At 36.7% G+C, this 12,117-nt stretch overlaps 1 protein-coding gene across 6 annotated transcripts in view; it reads right to left on the reverse strand.

Annotated features, from left to right (window-relative positions):
* Window positions 1-384: 384 nt before the first annotated feature.
* The window catches only part of LOC123393332 (ankyrin repeat domain-containing protein 26-like), a 78,900-nt gene continuing 67,167 nt past the window's right edge, over window positions 385-12,117 (reverse strand). For 4 of the 6 annotated variants that reach the window (XM_045084936.1, XM_045084941.1, XM_045084939.1 and 1 more), the window contains 2 exons: window positions 2,296-2,341; window positions 385-1,198 (listed from right to left, as the gene is read on the reverse strand). The gene's annotated coding sequence lies outside the window, so the exon portion shown is untranslated. Of the gene's footprint in view, window positions 1,199-2,236; window positions 2,342-7,292; window positions 7,346-12,117 lie in introns of those variants that run through there. The other 2 variants (XM_045084937.1, XM_045084938.1) reach the window with 2 other exon arrangements.

Raw genomic sequence — 12,117 nt, forward strand, 5'->3', positions numbered from 1 at the left:
AGTTAATGCTGGACCCCAGATGCAGGGCACTCTTGCTTGATTGGGGTATTACTTTCCAACCAGTCGCCTCTGGTGGCTCCCTCCCCCTTTTGTTTATCTTCCCATATCAGTCCAACTTTCCCACTCAGCTTTATCTGCCCACTGGCATCTTCTGCCCCTGTAGAGATCCAGATGTGTATAATTCTGATCTCAGGCTGATTTCATGGGTGATCAGAGTTCTTTGGTAGGTAATCAGCTCACTTTGGGGTACAGGCTGAAAAGACACCTCTTCCTACTTCCCCGCCATTTTGTCCCCCCTTCCTTGTGATTTTAATAACACTTTCTTTTCTAGCTTATTATAAAAATATAATATGGAATACATATAACAAACAAAACACAGGCTAATTAACTGTTTTTGTAAAAGTTAGATTTCTGGTCAATAGCAGATTAGTACTCAAGTGCCTGGGGAGTCGAAAGTTATTCACATATTATTGACTGCAAATGGTCAGTGCCCTTAACCCCTGCAATTATTCAAGGGTCAACTGTATTAGAATTGTCTGATTGACAAGGTTGTACAGTAGTTATGTGGAATGTACTGATTTGTAGGATATAAATGCTATGGGAATCAGGCATAATTTAACAATTGTCTTGCAAATGGTTCTGGGGTAAATGTTATTTTTTTTTCCTCTAATTTTAAGACTCTCTGTCTTAAAATTAATGTCTGTCTAAATCTCTAGGTTCATATGTAGTAATAAAAATTGGAAAATACCAAAAAGTTATCAATTAACATGACTGAAGTATTCATGAAAACTTGGTTGGTTGGGTGCTGTTTAGAAAGCTGGCATTTGGAGCCTGAAGCATGTAAAACCCAATAATGCTGATTCCCACATTAAAAAAAATCTGTTTAAAAGTTAATTAGCTACCAAGAAACATAGCTTAAAATATTATATAAACTTTCATTACACACATGATCCAAAAATATTTTCCTTTAAGAAAGATTTGTGCATATCATCCATTTAATAGGAAACTATTAAAATGTTTTATAACCATCCAGAAAATAAATTTCTACTATTTATGTTTCAGATGCTATACTTTTTCTTCAGAAACTCTGAGTACTCTCTGTGTGATTTCAGTACGTCATCACAATTTATATGTCTTTCAAAAGTAGATTCTAAAGAGGTGGCCCCACCAGATGAGCCTGATTCCAATACAGCAAAACCTGAAAAGGAAAAGAATTACAGTCTTTATCTAAAATACTTCATTCTTAACTAAATGTTAGTAAAAAAAACAAAGTTGAAGCCTTATGAGTGTTATGAGGAATGAAAAACATCTAATACAGCTACAATATAAAATACAAGATTACTTTTAAATATATTTTGCTCACAGTTGCCCACTGAGGTAATTGCTATTGTGGATAAATATCAGAGCTTCTGTTTTTCTCATTACAAGATGATAACAGAGCCCACCCGTGAATAATCATGTACGACAGACTGAAAAATCAAACAGGCAATTTTCAGAGTTGAACAGAAGAACACAGAGAAGGAAAATCCTAGTTTTCTATGAATATTGTCTGCTTTTTGGTGGAGGGGATATGTAAGCTGATATCTGAAGGACAGGGAAGAAGCATGCCAGGTGGAGGGAAGATGCATATACAAAGAACATATACAGAGAGTGAGGAAGAACACTTGTGGAATTGCAAGTAGTCAATGCTGAAGAGGTGCAAGAGCAAAGCAGCAGAGTAGGGTAAATGTTAGCGGTAAAGAAGGCTGAAAAAGCTGACAAGAACCAAACTGATTTGGGTGTTTTTATTCCATGTATGGAGCTTGGAATTTTACCCAATGGCAAAAGGTAAATCAATGACAAAATCAACGGCTGGAGGTTTAAATGTCACCTGTCAAGTAAAGGCCATTTGAACCATAATTGCTTAACTAAGTATCACCTAAGACAAGACTGCTTTTTTTTTTTTTCTTTTTTTAATTTTGGTTTTATATCATTAGCAGAAACAAGGATTTAAGAAAGCCCGCATATTCAGGTTGACAGTTCCAGAGGGATGGCAGAAGTGAAGGAAGATTACAGCTTGAAATAACAGATAAATGGACATTTGGAGATTTTTTTCTTTAAGTCTGAAAAACGATGACTAAATGAGGAATAAGTATGTTCCTCATTATGTTTATGTTTTCTATTTTTATTAGATATATATTTAAAAAATTAATATAGTACCTATTGTTATACAAACAAGAGAAAACAATGGATTTACCATTCATAGGATATTTCAGAAATCAATGACCATCTTAATTCGGAAATTTGGCAACATACCTTCTTCTAGTTCTCTAGTTATATTTTTTTCCAACTCCTGCTGCATCTGAAATAAGTCAAATATTTATAATGTTCAAGTTAAACAAGACACATAATTGTAGGAATTATATATAGCTTATGAAATGTGAACTTAAAATAGCACTATTAGAGACTAAAACTAAGTTAGGGATTGCTTAAATAGAAAGATAATCACATAAATAAAATAAATCCCTACTTATTTTAATCTTAGGTAATGGAAGAAAGAGATGTAACACTATTTAGATAAATCTGATAAAAAGTACAAGTAATATTGGTCTATTAAATATATATAATTTCTGGGAGAAGAGGAATATGGCAGAGGCATAGGGGGCCATAGTTTTGTCCAGTCCCTGGAATTCAGCTAGATAGCTTTCAAATCATTCTAAACACCTGTGAACTCAACCTGAGATCTGAGAAAAGAACTATTCTAATTCTACAAATAGAAAAGTGACCACATTCTGCAAGGTAGGAGGTGTGGGATGGAGAAATGAAATCGAAGGGGATACATGGGAAGATAAACTGTGGGGGGGGGGGGATGCATAAACTGCTTATCAGAAAGTGATACAGCAGTGGTGTGCAAACAGGAACTTTTATAAGTCTAATCCGGTGACGGACATCCCTGCTTGAAAAGCACTCAGGTGGAGAAGTGGGGTAGAATCCTAGGTAGAACTGCCTGAACTCAGGATCCCCAGGGTCACACAGAATGGGGTGCCTGAGTATGGGAGAGTTCCCAGGAGTTTCAGCAGGGAATCCAGCTGCAATCAAAGAGCAGAGGAGGGGGCTTTCAGCTCAGTGTTTCCATTAATCACAAACCCCAGCCCATTGGGTAACCACTCTCAGAACAGGGCCAAACATGCAGAAGAACCAGGGCAAGACCTCCTCCTTCCCCCAGAGGACTGGCATGAATGCAGCCACAGATAAAAATGTTCAAAGGCTGGGTGTACACAGAGTGCATACAGAAAAACCAGGGAGACGAGAGTGATTGATAGCTCCTGTGTGAGGGCACACTGAAGAGTGGAGGGTGCCTGCTTTCAGCTCTAGGGCTGGACACTGGGAGGCTCACATTTTCATTCTAATCCTCTCAAGCAGTGTGGAAAACCGTCAGGGAACGAAAGCCACAAAGAGGAATCTGGAGGCCCTAAATTAGCCTGGACCCCTGGCAAGGGCAGTGCAATACCATCAGGGCAAGGACCTCTGAGAATTAGCGCAACAGGCCCCTCCCCCAGAAAATCAGCAAGAACTTCCCGCTAAGATCAAGTTTAAGGAATCACAGACAACTGCAAAACTCTAGTGCTGGGGGGGGAAAATACTATATAGAATCCATGGCTCCTTAAACTTTCAAGTTTAATTTTCTTTATCTTTTTCCATTTCAACGAATTTCTCATTTTATCAACTCGGGTTTTTTAAACATTTTTAATTGTAATTTTTATAGTTACATTCTGTCCTTTCATAGTGCTTAACTTTATTTTTGCATATATATATTTTTTCTTTCTTTACAATTTTGGGATGTAGTTTCCTCTAAGAAACAGACCAAAATATACCCAAATCTAGTGTATTGCTCTGTTCTCATCATCTGATTATATTTTCACTTTTTAAATTTTTATTTTATTTATTTATTTATTTTGGTTTATAGAGATTATAGAGATTTGCTTTATAGAGATTATATTTCTCTGGGGTTGTTGTTGTTATTTTAGTATTTTGTTCTCTTCATTTTCTATTCTTCTCTAGACAGAATGACTAGATGGAAAAACTCACCTGAAATAAGAGAACAGGAGGTACTACTGACTGTCAGTGACCTAATCAGTATGGATATAACTAAGATGGCAGAATTAGAGTTTAGGATAGCAAGTATAAAAATACTAGCTGGGCTTGAACAAAACACAAAGGACACTGGAGAATCCCCTTCTGGAGAAATAAAAGAACAAAAATATTACCAAGTTGAAATCAAAAGGTTATTAAGGGGATGCAATAAAAAAAAAAATGGAAGCTCTACTTCTAGAAACAGTATGGAGGTTCTCCAAGAAGTTAAAAATATGACCCAGTAATTGTACTGCAAGGTATTTTCCCCAAAGATGCAAACATACTGATCTGAAGGGGCACCTGGACAGCAATGTTTATAGAAGCAATCTCCACAATAGACTAACTGTGGAAACAGCCCATATGTCCATCAACAGATGAATGGATAAAGAAGATGTGGCTACCAGGCGCCTGGGTGGCTCAGTGGGTTAAGAAGATGTGGGATATTGCAAATGGAATATTACAAAGCCATCAAAAAGGATAAACTCAACAATTTACATTGAAGTGGATGGAAACGGAGGGTATTATACTGAGTGAAATAAGTCAATCACAGAACGGCAATTATCATATTGTTTCATACATATGGGGAATATAAGAAAAAGTGCATAGAATCATAGTGGAAGGGTGGGAAAACTAAATGGAAGAAATCAAAGAGGGAGACAAATCATGAGAGACTCTTAACTATTGGAAACAGACGTTTGCTGAAGGGGAGGTGGGATGGGGGTAGGAGTAATTGGGTGATGGGCATGAAGGAGGGCATGTGATGTGTAGAGCACTGGGTATTACATACAACAGATGGTTAACTGAACACTATATCTGAAACATATATCATATATCAGCTAATTGAATAGAAATTCTAAAAAATTCATCACGTACATAATGGGTAATGGAGAAATAAAACCCTACTTATCTTTTACAGACTTACTGAGCTATAATTAACTAATATATATTAGCTATTTCAAATTTTAAAAATTGGAGGCTCTAACTGCTAGGATAAATGACACAGAAAGGAGAAGTAGTGACAAAGAAGACAAAATGATGGAGAATAAAGAAGTTGAGAAAAGAAGAGAGGTAAACAATTACTGGATCAGTAATTCAAGGGGAGGGGAGAATTCAAGAGATGAGTAATACCATAAAGCAAAACAATATTAGAATAACAGGGATCCCAGAAGAGGAGGAAAGTGGGTGTGGAAGAAGGTGTACCTGAGAAATTACAGCAGAGAACCTCCATAATCCGGGGAAGAAAAAAGTCATTCAAATCCAGGAGGCACAGAGAACCCCCTTCAATTTCAATAAGAATAGGCCAACACCTTGATATATAGTAGTGAAGTTTGCAAATTTCAGAGACAAAGAGAAAATCCAGAAAGCAGCTCAGGACATGCCAGAAAGGACTGGCATGGTATAGTCAGGGTGCTAAACCAGAAAAATATGCAGCCAAGAATATGTTACCAGCAAGGCTGTCATTCAAAGTAGAAGGAGAGATAAAGAGTTCCCAGGACAGACAGAAATTTAAAAATTTGTGACCACCACACCAGCCCTTCAAGAAATACTAACGGGAATCCTGCAAGCAAAGAGAGGGACCCAAAGTGTCATAGACCAGAAAGGAATAGAGACAATATACAGAAACAATGACATTACAGGTAATACAATGGCACTCAATTCATATCTTTCGATAGTTAGCCTGAAAGTGAATGGGCCACATTCCCCAATCAAAAGACACAAGGTATCAGATTGGATAAAAAAGCAAGACCCATCAATATGGTGTCTGCAAGAGACTCATTTTAGACGCAATAACACCTCCAGATTGAAAGTGAGGGGGTGGAAAACCATTTACTGTGCTAATGGACATCAAAAGAAAGCTGGGGTGGCAATCCTTTTATCAAATTAGATTTTAAGCCAAAGGCCATCATGAGAGATGTGGAAGGACGCTATCATAATTAAAGGGTCTCTCCAAAAAGAAGATCTAACAATTGTCAAGATTTATGCCCCTAACATGGGAGCAGCCAATTACATAAGCCAACTAATAACAAAATTAAAGAAACACATCGAGCATGATACAATAAATAGTAGGGGACTTGTACACCTCCCTCACTGCAATGGACAGGTCATCTAAGCAGATCAACAAGGGCACAAGGGCTTTGAATGACACACTGGACCAGATGGACTTCACAGATATATTCAGAGCATTCCATCTTAAAGCCACAGAATACACATTCTTCTCCAGTGCACATGGAGCTTTCTCCAAAAGAGATCACATACTGGGTCACAAATCAAGTCTCAACCAGTACCAAAAGTCTGTGATCATTCCCTGCATATTTCCAGACCACAGTCCTTGAAAATTGAACTCAATCACAAGAGGAAATTTGGGAAAAAATAAAAAACATGGACGCTAAAGAGCATCCTATTAAAGAATGCATGGGTCAACCAGGAAATTAACAAACAAGTAAAAGAATTCATGGAAACAAAGGAAAATGAATACACAACTGCTCAAAATCTTTGGGATGCAGCCAAGGCAGTCCTGAAGAGGGAAGTATAGAGTGATACAAGCCTTTCTCAAGAAACAAGAAAGGTCCTAAATACACAACCTAACCTTCCACCTACAGGAACTGGAGAAACAACAGCAAAAAGAAAGCCTAAATCCGGCAGGAAAAGAGAATTAATAATGACCAGAGCAGAAAGCAAAGGAATAGAAACCAAAAGTACAGTAAAATATAGCAACAAAATTAGGAGCTGGCTCTTTGAAAGAAGAAAGAAGATCGATAAACCCCTGAGAAGACTTGGCAAAAAGAAAAGAGAAAGGACCGAAATTAATAAAATCATGAATGAAAGAAGAGAGATCACAACCAACACCAAGGAAACACAAACAATTTTAAGAATGTATAATGAACAACTATTTGCCAACAAATTAGGCAATCTGGAAGAAATGGTAAGAGAAAAACCTGGACAGTTCAACCAAACATTTAAAAAGGAATTAATACCTATTCTTCTGAAGCTGTCTCAAAAAATAAAAACGACGGAAAACTTCCAAACTCTTTCTATGAGGCCAGCATTACCTTGATCCCCAAACCAGACAAAACCCCAACAAAAAGGAGAATTACAGGCCAATATTGCTGATGAACACGGATGCAAAAATTCTCACCAAGATACTAGCCAACAGGATCCAACAGTACATTGAAAGGATTATTCACCGTGACCAAGTAGGATTTATTCCTGGTCTGCAAGTGTGGTTCAACATCTGCAAATCAATCAGTGTGACACAATACATTAATAAAAGAAAGGATAAGAACCATATGATACTCTCAATAGATGCAGAAAAACCACCCGACAAAGTACAGCTTCCCTTCTTGATTAAAACTATTCATGGTTCAGGGATAGAGGGAACATACCTCAATATCATAAAAGCCATCTACAAAAAGCCCACAGTGAGTATCATTTTCAATGGGGAAAAACTGAGAGCTTTACCCTTAAGGTCAGGGACACGGCAGGGATGACCACTCTCACCACTGTTGTTCAACTAGTACTGGAAATCCTAGCCTCGGCAATCAGACAACAAAAAGAAATAAAGGCATCTGAATCAGCAAGAAGTCAAACTCTCACTCCTCACAGATTATGTGATACTCTACATGGAAAACTCAAAAGACTCCATCCAAAAATTGTTAGAAGTTCTACAGGAATTCAGCAAAGTGGCAGGATATAAAATCAATGCACAGAAATCAGTTGCATTTCTATACACCGACAATGAGATAGAAGAAAGAGAAATTAAGGAGTCAAAGCCACTTACAATTGCACCAAAAACCATTAAGATACCTAGGAATAAACACAAACAAAGAGGCAAGGGATTGGTACCCTGAAAACTATAGAACACTCATGAGAGAAACTGAGGAAGACCCAAAGAAATGGCAAAAACCTTCCATGCTCATAGACTGGAAGAACAAATACTGTGAAAATGTCTATGCTTCCCAGAGCAATCTATACATTCAACACAATACCTATCAAAATACCATCAACATTTTTTCAGAGCTGGTACAAATATTCCTAAAATTTGTATGGAACCAGAAAAGATCCCAAATGGCCAAAGGAATGTTGAAAAAGCTCACCAAAGCTGGTGGCATCACAATTCCAGACTTCAAGCTCTATGACCAAGCTGTCATCATCAAGACGGTATGGTATTGCCACAAATACACACGCATAGATCAAAGAGCCCAGAAATGGACCCTCAACTCTATGGTCAACTAATCTGTGGCAAAGCAGAAAAGAATGTCCAATGGAACAAAAGACAGTCATTCCAACAAATGGTGTTGGGAAAACTGGACAGCCACAAACAGGAGAATGAAACTGGACCATCTTGTTACACCACACATAAAAATAAGATTCAAAATGGATGTAAGACCTAAATGTGAGACAGGAACCCATCAAAATCCTAGAAGAGAACACAGGTTGTATTCTCTCTGGCTTTGGCCAAAGCAACTTCTTGCTAGACACGTCTCCAAAAGCAAGGGAAACAAAGACTTCATCAAGATAAAAAGGTTTTGCATAGCAAAGGAAACAACTGACAACACTAAAAGATGACCTACAGAATGGAAAATGGTATTTGTAATTGACATATCAGATAAGGGGCGAGTATCCAAAATCTATAAAGACTTATCAAACTCAACACCCAAAGAACAATCCAGTCAAGAAATGGGTAGAAGAAATGAACAGACATTTCTCAAAGAAGACACACAAATGGGCAACAGATATGAAAAAATGCTCAGCATCACTTGGCATCAGGGAAATAAATATAAATCAAAAGCACAATGAGATATCACCTCACACCTGTCAGAATGGCTAAAATGAACAAGTCAGGAAACAACAGATGTTGTCAGGCATGCAGAGAAAGCAGAAGCCTCTTACACTGTTGGTGGGAATGTAAACTGGTGCAGGCACTCTGGAAAACAGTATGGTGGTTCCTCAAGGAGCTGAAAATAGAGTTACCCAATGACCCAGCAATTGCACCACTATGGATTTACCCCAAAGATATAAATATATTGATCCAAAGAGGCATCTGCAGCCCAAGGTTTATATCAGCAATTTTATTGATTTATTTATTTGAGACAGAATGAGATATAGAGAGCACGAGTGGGAGAAGAGGCAGAGGGGGGGAGGAAACAGCAGATTCCCCACTTAGCAGACAACCTGCAATGGGGCTCTATCCCAGGACAGAGGAATCATGAGCTAAGCTGAAGGCAGTCACTTAACCAACTAAGCCACCCAGGCACCCCTTAGTACCCTACATTAGACCCCATTTTGGACATTCAATGAGAGGGTACCTTTTATAAGAAAGCTCTAAGTAAGAAAATTCTAGATGAGAATACTTGTAATATACAGCTGACCCTTGACCAACATGGGTTTGAAGGGTGCAGGTCTACTCTACTTACACATGGACTTTTTTTGATACAGTATTTTAGTGTATTTTCTCAATAACTTTTTAAAATATAGCTTTATTATGAGAATATAGTATATAATACATGTAATGTAAAAAAAAAAAAAACTGTATTAATGAACTATTTATGTTATCAGTAAGGCTTCCAGTCACTAGTAGGCTATTAGTAGTTTAGTTTTTTAGATACCATGCAGAAGTGAAATCATATGGTATATGCCTTTCTCTGCATTGTTTCACTTAGCAAAATACTAGGTCTACCAATGTTGTCACAAATGGCAAGATCCCATTCTTTTTTATAGCTGAATGAATATTTCATTGTATCTGTATCACACATCTTCTTTATCTGTTCATCTATTGATGGACACTGAGGTTGCTTCCATACTTTGGTTATTGTAAATAATGTAAATAATGTTTCAAAAGACATAGGGGTGCACATAACTTTTCAAATTAGTGTTTTCATTTTCTTTGGGTAAATACCCAGTAGTGGAATTGCTGAATGGTACTGCATTTCTATTTTATTTTTTTTTTGAGGAATCATAACACTTTTTGACAATAACATTATATTCGGGCCTTGTAAAATTAATAATATGACAACATTACTAGATAGCCTTGTAAAATTAATAACTCAATACCACTTGATGGGAGAAACTTTTATTGAAGCAATTTTATAAAGCATTAATAAATACTAGGTAAAATATAAGACACTTTGTTATATGACATGACTTAAGGAATTACCAATGTGATGTTATTGTCTTTTCCTAAATATTTACTTCTGTGACCTTTATTTCCAAGTGAGAACTGTGTTTAGAAGGTGGAAATAGCTTGAAGTCCACTAATAAGGAGAACGCATTTGCAATTTTATTTATACCTTTCCATTTATCCAAAAAATAGGAGGATAAAAAAATTATAAACAGAAAAGCAACATGCAATATATCAGCAAATTTTAATTCAAAGAATTATTAATGAAGTATTTTCTCATAAATGTTAGTTTTCAAACTATGCCTCATAGAAATCTAAGGGTCTCCTGGGACACAGCAGGATTGAGGGACAAGGAAGTCTACAGGTGTAGTCTTATCTCGCCTTTAGTTAAACAGCTCTACTTGTCTCTGTTTTATATATTACAGTTTAATGCAAAAAAAAAAAAAAAAAAAAGATAAGTTCTATTCTTTGGAAAAAACAAATTTTTCCCAAGAGGTATAAAAGTCACTAACTTAGTCAACATCCCTAATTTCACATAAGAGACAAAAAGGCCTCAGAGAGATTGTAGTTTGCCTGAGGTCAAAAAACCACCTAGTTGCAGGTCAGGAATGTATTTTAGTTACTTCCTCATATTCAGGAAAAATACATGCATTTTTAACTAGAACTCAGAGAAAATGAATACATAAAACTTTGTTCTGTGGCTCCATAAAGTTAAGGCATTAGACAGAAAACAGCTTTCTAACTGAACTATAAATTTTTACAGTCATGAACAAAAATAAAGGACGAGAAGTTATCTTAACTCCTATTAGTAACAGTCAATATGCTGAATTTATAAGCAAAATTTTTTTTAACTTGAAAGGACAGGGAACTTGAAGGAGAAAATCTTTGGTTGAACCAAAGAACCTGAAACTGAGGAAATTCTTCCTTAAAAGAATTATTCATTTCCTTCAAATAAAACTTGGTTTATCAAAGTCAATCAACAAATGGTTACCTATGTTGTGAGCTATTTATTGCAAAATCTAAAACACTGAACAGATTTCTCTTTGCCATCTAGCCTTCCCATTAGTTCACATGTACAAAAGACACGATTAACTTTAATTATAAATTAAATCCACTCGGAAATTATAGGTAAACCTTCATTTCCATGTGAGAACATTTCTCTACCATCTTCATGACAGGAAGAGAGATTCGCCTAATGGGTGAATTTGGGAGAAGGCACTAAGCAGTGCCTACATTCTTCCAGATCTCTTATTTGAAAAGCTATGCCTGCCCTAGTAACATGAATTGAGGTCTGCTTTCATCTTTGTGGGATGGGCATCAAACATCTCTTCCTTCCATTTACAACTGTGTGTGGAAGTGCCTAATTTGGAGTAAAGGAGTAAAGTATTAGGAAGTTGGCAGTGGCTACATACCTAAGCCACATCCTCCAATCTGTTAGTATGTATTACAGTTACTAAGCTTATCTCCATCTGCCTGACTCCTGTGTTCTCAACTCAGAAAGAAGAGCAATGTCATCTTCCACCTACTCCACCACAGCTCCAACAAGAAAAATGATCAGACAATACTTAGAAACGGTTTCTTCTTCCTTGACTTTATACCTAACATTCATTGTTCAAAGTGACATACTTTAAAGAGGGAAAACGTTGAAAACAATTTCAGAAATAAACACAGAAAGTCAGACAAAATGAGGAGATAGAGGAATATGTTCCAAATGAAAGAACAATACAAAACTTCAGAAAAATAGCTAAATGAAACAGAGATAAGTAATCTACCTGAATAAGAGTTCAAAGTAATGGTCATAAAAATGCTCAGCAAACTTGGGAGAAGAATGGATGGATTCAGTGAGAACTTCAAGAAAGGGAAAATATAAAGAAGAACCAATCAGA

Source organism: Mustela putorius, unplaced genomic scaffold, assembly GCF_011764305.1.
Source record: "Mustela putorius furo isolate JIRA1106 unplaced genomic scaffold, ASM1176430v1.1 tig00000827_pilon_pilon_pilon, whole genome shotgun sequence".
NCBI classification, from domain to species: domain Eukaryota; kingdom Metazoa; phylum Chordata; class Mammalia; order Carnivora; family Mustelidae; genus Mustela; species Mustela putorius.